The sequence below is a fragment of the Cajanus cajan genome, chromosome 4 (assembly GCF_000230855.2).
Source record: "Cajanus cajan strain Asha chromosome 4, NIPB_CcT2T_4, whole genome shotgun sequence".
Lineage (NCBI taxonomy): Eukaryota > Viridiplantae > Streptophyta > Magnoliopsida > Fabales > Fabaceae > Cajanus > Cajanus cajan.
Window position 1 is genome coordinate 75,670,376 of NC_138520.1, and position 9,767 is coordinate 75,680,142.

Below are 9,767 nucleotides of genomic sequence, written 5' to 3' on the forward strand. Positions count from 1 at the left end.
TGAAATGATAAAGTATTAAGAAAAGACAATAAATCTTGATCAATGAAAAACAGAATACAAGGATGAGTGTTATATATGGCTCAGCACTATTTGAATGTACGGTGGGGATAGCCCGCAGAATAAAATAAACATTTGATCTGGTTATTTCAAAATCGCTGATAGTTTCAATTAGCTTATATAGATAGATATATGTTCATGTAGATGTTTATTATACAATCACTAGTTCTCACTTCTCAAAGTGATAGGTGTTGTATATCTAACTTTGTTGCGTATAATTTGAATTTTTAATATGAAATAAATTATCATAAATTTTTTTAATAGGTATGATAATCTATTAACTTATTTAAAAATATATTTATATTAATAATATTAATTAGGTTAATAAATTTAATTTTTTTAAAATTAAAAAATTTATTTTTAAATATAATTTACTTAATATTAATAAATTTTAAAATTTAAAAGAGATATAAGAGAAAAAATGAATCATTCTTTTGTTAAAGAGACAATTCATACATAACCAATTAACCATATATGTTGATATACACTCATGTACATATCTTAAACTTATAAATTTATAATGAAAAAAAAATTGTATAAAAAAATATTTTAAATATTGATAATTTATTTAATATTATTAAAATTTAAATTTTAAAATGAAATATAAGAAAAAAAGTGAATCATCTTTTATTAGGGGGACAATTCATGTTTAGTCATATATATTGATATACATTGACGTACACTCACATACAGATTTTAAGTTTATAAGCCTATAATAAAAAATAATAATTGTATAAAACATTATTTTAAATATTGATCATCTGTTCTTGTTTTATAAATTTATTTGCTTATTTATTTTTTAATAATATATATACATATATATATATATATATATATATATTAATTTTTATTATATTATACATCAGACCTAGCAAGCTTTTTTTATAAATCTAAATATAACATTTTTATATAAATAGACTTTTTTTAAAGTTTAAACTTAGTTTTTTTTTATTAAATATGTTATACCATATCAAACTTTAAAGAAATTAGGTCATAAATCTCATTTAAGACCTAATTTATTCTCATCACTAACTCACAAATTTTTAATAGAGATTAATTAGTATATGTTTGACACTTTAGTTATTATAAAAGCATGATTAATTATGCTTTCTCAATATATTTTTTACAATTAAAAAATATCATTGAGGGGAAAAAGGTAGTACAAGAATAAAAGGAAGAAAAAAAAGATGTTAAATATATAATGAGATTGTAAAAAAAGTTAGTTTTGTATTTTATACAATATTATGTGGGAGGAGAGATGTGACATCCTTTATCCCACATGTCATAACACATAATATAATATAAATTGAATAACCTTGATATATTAAATGAACTCAATTCATATAGGTAGAGAGGATCACAATTTAACATAAATTAGACTTAGTTGGAATAATAACAAATTACAAGATAAATAAAATCAATTACTCAATTTAATTAATATAATTAAATCATGACTAGGCTTAACTGATATTCGGTGTCACGTGACCTATCAAAGCAAAACCTAACGTTGAGGTCTAGGTTTCACCACCAACATCCTTAACACCATGTTGATGATCACTTAAAAAAAACTACAAGAAAACAACACAAAATGAAAGGAAGTGAGAAACATCTTACTTTGGCTCACGTTGCAGGAATGCAAATCGACTAGTCAAACACAAATAACACATAAAATAAGATATAACATAAATAGTAACAAATCATCATATTAGCTCATTCATAACAATTAAAAATAAATATGATTATAATGCATATATAAAATAAACATAAACTATATATTATCATGCATGTGGTACTAGTAAAACATCACATTTGTGCATTATCATTACCCAATATACAAACCCACATCTAGAACAATGTTTCTCACTTTCCCTTACCTGGATAAGTTTTAGATAATGGGTGCACAACTTTGCAATCCTTCCTACTTTTGTTCTTTGAGCTTTGAAGCATATACATGAAAATACAAGTGTAAAAGGGTTTGACCTAAAACCTCCTCTTTTAAAATCTGATGTCTCTTTAACCCTTTAGTTAAAGCATACTAACATTAGTTACAAATTCTTTCCCTCTTTAATAAAATATCATATAATATATTCAAAAACATATTGCATGATTAAATAAATATTAAATAATCCTTATTAATAAAATAAAAACACCAAACTTATTAATAAAAGTACTTATATTATATTTTATAAAAAAAAGGATGTTACAAGAGAAAAATAAGAAGAAAAAAATAAAAAAATAAAATAAATATAAAAAGTTAATATGATAGAAATTAATTAAGGTAGAGAAAAATAATGTTATAAATATGTGTTACATAAAAAAATTGGTGGGAATAATATAATTGCATGGCTAGTAAAGTGATATGGAAAGATTAGAAAAAAAATCTAAATAAAAAAAAATACAGGTTACATAATAAACATACAATAGCATTTTTAATTTTATTTTTATATGGAACATTATCATGTCATATATGCTAACGTTTGTGTCATTCACCTAATGAGTGTCATGTCATTCATAAATATCACATCAACAAAAATTGTTTGGTATGTAATAAGTTTTTATTTCTTCTTAAATATAAAATTAAGAATGTTAGTTTTTTATATTTAATTTATTATTTTAAAAAACATTTATAGTAAACATGTTTTCCCAACAATATTTTATATAGATTTCTCATTAATTCCTAATAAGTTAAAAGGTAAGTTTATTTTCAGGTTAAATTAATATGTAAGTCTTTATAATTTTTTTAAAAAATTTAATGAGGTTTCTATAGTTAGGAATGCTATGGAAAGATTTTATAATTTAAAAAACTTGTAATTAAATCGTTCATCCACTAATACCGTTAAAATTTCATTAACTTATGTTGATTGGATATTTTAATAATTTTTTAATATGTTAATTACCCTTTTAATTTCTTGTGTTTTAAATGCTTTTAATTATAAATCTAAAATATCAATTATATGTTGAAAATATTTATTTATTTATTTATTTTATAATTTAAATATTTAAAATAATTATTTATTATAAATCACAATTATATAAAATGAGCATTTATCATATGTATTAAATAGGCTAAAATGCTGATTAATTTAAATATTATATATTTTCTTTATATAAATCAATATAATTATGTTAAATGAGATTATTTTAAAATAGTTATTTACATATGCCGAATATATATAGTTAGAGTATTTTTAACTATAGAAATCTAATTAAAATTTTGAAAAAGCTATTGAAACTAACAAATTAATTTAACTTTCTTTTTTATTACAATAAGAGTATTGCATTACCTTATTTTGCATAGTTTATATAGTAAAAAAAATTAATTTTTAAATAACATTTATAAATATTTTTTAAATATTTATGACCATTCAAACAAATTTAAATAATTTTTAAAGATTTTGTTATACTAAAAGTCTCTTGAAAGAAAAAAAAAGTACCCAATTCCTCTACTTAAAAGAATCTAATTCACTCCACTAAAGCTTAAAGGATGAAAATTACATTATTGCCATATTTGAGGGAAAAAATTAATCTAGAATTTAAAATAAAATTCCTAAAACTGAAAATAAGAAAAAGTTGTTTTCAATATTTTTATGTATTAATTTACTTTAAGAGGAACTTTAATTGGACTTATTCCATGTAGTGATTCACGTTTTATATCTAATTTCAACTATTCAGTCTTTGAATTAAAAGTTTTTAATGTATATATCAAGTTTAAAAATTAAAAAAAAAATGAAAATTATTTAATACTTATTATATAAATTCAATTAATGTATAAAATGCTTATTATGATTATATGTTAAATTGAATCAATGAAATAAAATATCAAATTATTTTTAAGTTTTTAAAAAATTTGTAGATTTAATCTATACATTAAAAATTTTTAATTTCACTGTTGCATTATTAAAATTTGATTTAGAATATGAGTTATTTAGTAAAGTAAGTCTAGATAGACTTACTTTTAGGAGATAGGCATTTGGTAGAGAAACAAATACCATTAAATTGTAGAAACAAAAAATATATTATTATTAAAATTGACAAGATGAATAAATAATAAGATATAAGAAAGAGAGAGAGAGAGAGAGAGAGAGAGAGAGAGAGAGAGAGAGAGAGAGAGAGAGAGAGAGAGAGAGAGAAATAGAGACGACATGGGAGGGAGGAGAAGGAGAGAGAGGAGGATAGAGGGAGTGAGAGTAAGAATGAGAATAATACAGAGAAAGGAGGAGGAGAAATAAAAGGAGAGAAAGAGAGAGAGAGAGAGAGAGAGAGACTTATATGTAATTATGAATCTATAAGTGTCTGTGGATTTTTAGGGAATCCTATGGATGTATCTAAACCCTTGAGTATGAGTGAATTTGAAATATTAGTAATTGCATGACTGAAAACTTAGAATAATTAGACCTTAGATACCTTTTTAACAAGTTAAAAATTATAGAAATTGTAGAACTTTCATATTTGTAAATTTGCAAATTATGCAAATCATGTTTTACTAATACCACAATGGGCGACAACTTGAGATTGTTGGGCATGGGAACCACCAAATGCTTGTTTTTGACCATGCTGGTATGGATTGTCTCACTAGGCGTGAAAATATGTATTGATGAGAAATATGATTATTTGTTTTATATATTATTTGTGTGTGACTATCTAGCCTTATTTTACGGTAGTTGGAGTGAGATTTGTGCTCACAACTGTGAATGTTTTATATGTGATTATAGGAGGCTTTCTTTTCGGAGGAGTAGTTGATTGAAGGGATAACTCTGATACCAATGATCTTGATTTATGTTCATGCTTTATGAATTGTAGTTTACTTTCCTTGAAACATATCTTCTTTTATATTTGTAATGACTATGTTTTTGATTTAGTTTTATTTGAATTTCAAATGTGATACTCTTTACCGAAGTTATATTCAAGTGCAATATTTCATTTTTATAATAATTATATTTATTTAATTATGCATGTAGACTAGAGGGTGTCACATTTGGTAGTGAAAAAGTGAAAGAGAAATTAGAAGGAGAGAGGGATTTTTTATTTTAAAAAGAGAACATGTGATATTTTATATACATAAAATTTTTCCTCTAGCTTGGGAAAATTGGATTCCTACCATCCTTTCATGGGAATTTTTTTTTTTGTAGAAAAATGGGATAAAAATGGTTCATAGAAAACTACATTCTTGGGAATCTTTTTTCTTTTTATTTTAAAAATAGCTATCAAATATAAAAAACCAAGATTCTTAATTTAAGATTCTCAAGAATGTACAAATATTTTGTATACCAAATACACTCTTAGAGTAAATTAGTTCCCTCCTCCCCCCTTTTCTCCCTCCCTCTTTCTTTCTCTCTCTCTCTCTCTCTATATATATATATAGAAAATGAAAAAATATATTTAAAATTTAAGTTTAAAGTGTTTACAATGTAATTTTTTTAAGATTTAATTTAAAAAAAAACAAAATATATATTTGTTGTTATTATTATTATTATTATAAATTTAATTTCTTTTATACAAATAAAGAAACTAAAGTTCAAATGAAATGTAGATTAAATTATTAATATACTTTACATCTTTTAAGTAAATTTGTCTATTTAAATTAATTTTGTAAAATAAAAATTAAATTATACTTTTGGTTATTTATCTCATTTTTTAGATTCATTTTAGTTTTTTATCTATTAAAATATTTATTTTGGTTCTTTATTTTCAATATTTCAATCAATTTGGCCTTTTCAAAACTATGATATTTTTTTATTTTCTTCATAATTTTGAATTAAGTTTTTATTGATTCAAAACGTAAAATTTTTAACATTAGATTTTTTATGTGAAAGTTATGAAATTAGATTTTTTGAAATTTTTTATTTTCACCATGTTTAAACATAGTTGGTTTAAACTTCAATTACATTAAAGAGTTTTCATATAAGTGAATCTTATGAAACAAATTTTAAATCTTAAATCAATCAAAAATTATTAAAAGGGACTAAATTAACCTAAATTTAGGAGATAAAGAACTAAAATGGATATTTTAAAAGATAAAAGATCAAGATAAATTAAAAAAAAAGATAAATGATAAAAAAAAATATAATTTAGCCTGACAAAAATATATTTTTCTCTTTTTTCCATTTTTCTTATTTTTATTAGTTTTTTTTCCCAATTTTTTGTAGGTTAGCCCACCAACTCACCCTAAGGTGGGTTGAACAAGGTGTCCAATCCACTTTTAATTGGTAGGTTAACTCAACCCACTTTTAATTGATTGGTGACAAGATGAATCCAAATAAATGGATTAGTCCATTTTATCATCCCTAAAATAATGTGTTATAAATTTTTACTTATTTTTCTCTTCTCATTATAATAATTAAATTTACTTGATTAAAGACCAAAATAAATTTATATTGATAGTTTTAGTAGATGAAAATTAAAAAATATAATTTTATTCCTCAAAATTATTAAATGTCAGCCACTATAATTTGTACTATTAAAATGAGTATCATTTGATCATGTTAAAAATTAAAATTAAAATAAATTTATTTAATAATTTTTAAATTAAAATGATATTTTTATACTTATGAGAAATAAATTAAGTGAGACCTTTTTTCGGGGGTGGCAGATTTGGTAGCTATCATTGGCAATTGATACTTTGTAGACAAAAAAAGGTATTACACAACTATTTGGTTTAAGTAAATATTTTCTATTATCGTTTCATATATATATATATATATATATATATATATATATTAATTTTTAAAAGTAGTTTTCGTTTTCAAGTTTTACAAGATTTTAAAACATGTTTCTTTTCAAAATATAAAAAACTAAAAGTATATTTAGTTTAATTGTTTAAAAAATATAAATTTATTTTATTATATATTTATAAATAATCTTTAATAATGGTGGTAAGAATAATGGTGATAATAGTGGTATGACATTGATAATAATAATAATGACAATAATGTTGATAACATAGGTGACAACGATAATGATAATGTTAGCAATGACGTCACCAATGTCATTACTATCATCATCGTTGGTATTACTATCACCACTATCATTACCTTCACATGGTGACAACAATGATAGTGGCAGTGATACTATAAACACTACTACCATAATTCTTAATTCTTGATCAATATCATCATAATTTGTGACAAAAAATTATAGTTGAAGCCTTCAGGCCATAGAGAAACAAGAACCAATGTTAGGTTTTCATTTGGGTGTATGTAGTAAGCATTGGATGTGTCTTGAAGAATAGAAGTAGAAGAATAATATGCATCCATATATAAAAGACAAAGAAAGAAAGAAAGTTGAAAAGAAAAAAAAATGCAGCCAAAAGATTTCGAACTGATGCCATGTTAGCATGAAAGAAAGTGAAAATAAGACTCAAGAAATACATCGATGGAAAAAAAGTATTTATACAAAAGGTTAAGTTATTAGCTAATGAAAAAAAAACTAAAAATAAGTTATTTCATATTAGCATAACCTTATAGAAAAACTAAAAAAAAAAATAGGAACAAAAGAAATATATATATATAGGAGGGATCCTTTTACTTAGACTTACTCCATTCAATAACTCATGTTTTATATCAAATTTCAATGATCCAATCGTTCAATTTAAAGTTTTTAATACATAGATTAATTGAAAATCATTTGATACTTCATTTCATTAATTCAAATTAAAGGATAGTCATCAAATCATTTTATACATTGATTCGAATTAATGAAACGAAGTATAAAATGATTTTCAAATTTTCTAAAAATTTAAACATTTGATCTATGCATTAAGAACTTTAAATTGAACGGTTGGATCGTTGAAATTTGATGTAGAATATAAGTTATTGAACGGGGTAAGTCTAGGTAGACTTACTCCGGTAGTAAAAGGATCCCTCTTTATATATATATATATATATATATATATATATATATATATATAGGGGAATGCTAATGTACTCCCACCTATTTTTTAGTGGGAGTATGTTAGCAACCTACACCAATTTTTTAGGACAAAAAAATTACTTATTTATTTTGATTTGGTTCATTCGTACAAAGGATATTATAGTAATTTAATTTAATTTTAAATGAAAATAAAATATTTTCTCTCTCTTATTAATTTCATTCTCTAAATCATTTCTCTCTCTTATTAAATTTCTTCTCCAACTCATTTCTCTTTCTTATTAAATTTTTTCTCTAACTTATTTATCTCTCTCCTATTAAATTCTTTCTTTAACTCATTTCTCTCTCATATCTCATGATGTCTCCCTCCTCTCTCTCTGAACAAATAAAAATTAATTAATAGAAAAAATAAATGAATTGGAGAATGAAATTAATAAAAGAGAGAAAATATTTTATTTTCATTTAAAATTAAATTAAATTACTATAATATCCTTTGTACGAATTAACCAAATCAAAATAAATGAGTGGTTTATTTGTCCTAAAAAATTGGTATAGGTTGCTAACATACTCCCACTAAAAAATAGGTGGGAGTACATTAACATTCCCCTATATATATATATATATTCTTTCAACTACTGTTATTATCATTTTCATTGTTGCAACAAAAATGGTGTTAGTGGTGACAATGATAACACCAATGATGACAATAATGATAATAATGAAGATAATAGTAACAATTATAGTGTCAATAACATTGACTTTCGTCAACACCAACATTGTTACGATTATTGTTATTATCACCATTACTACCATTATTACCTTCATTAGCTTAGACGTTGATACTCATGCCTACTTCACCGCAACTACCATGATCATAGTTGTCCCATTTGAATTGAAATCTTTAGTTGGATTGCTACCATGTGGTTGGGGGCGGGGAGGGGGAAGGTTCGATACAATACAAATCATCCATGTTATTTGTTGTAGGGTTCATCTTTTTGTTCACAATAGGAATCATTGGAATAGTCATGAAAAGTTCTAGGCTAGACATTGCTCTACATGATACTAATTATATGGTTGCACATTTTCATTATGTATTTTCTATGGGAGCCGTTTTTGCTTTATTAGCAGGGTTTCACTGTTGGGCGAGTAAAATCTTTGGTTGGACATACCCTGAAACTTTAGGTCAAATCCATTTTTGGATCACTTTTTCCAGGACTAATCTAACTATTTTTTTTTCATATATTTCTTAAAACTTTTGGATATATGACGTCGCATTTCAGATTATTAAAATATTTACGTTACATGTAATGTCCTTAACAATTTTTACTCTTATATATTCATAGTTGAAATTTGATATTTCTTCGTGGTCATAACAATCACTTCAAAAAATGAAAATGAATAAATAATAAAATGATCAATTTCAAAAATAAATAAATAAATAAACTATTATAATTATAATTTATATTATTGTGATTCCATTTTGTTGAAAAATATTGCAAATAATTTTTCCCTATTTTGACCTCTAAAATCTAAACAAGCATGTTTTCAGCACAAATTTTCATTTTCACTAAAAATAAAAACAAAAAACGGACATATTAAATAAATCATAATGTTAGTGGGAATGGATATCTTTTTCTTTTTTATTTTGTTTTAACAGATACGGAATTGCTTTTATTGTATTTATTTATTCTAAATAATTCTTAAAATGATTTTAAAAAAAATGGAAAATGTTATCAGTTATCACAACGAAAACGACGGCGTTGGTTTCTTCAGGTGAAACGACGCCGTTGTTAGGGAGATATTGAAACATTTTTGTTTCTTCCAATCCATGCCCCTCCCCCCCA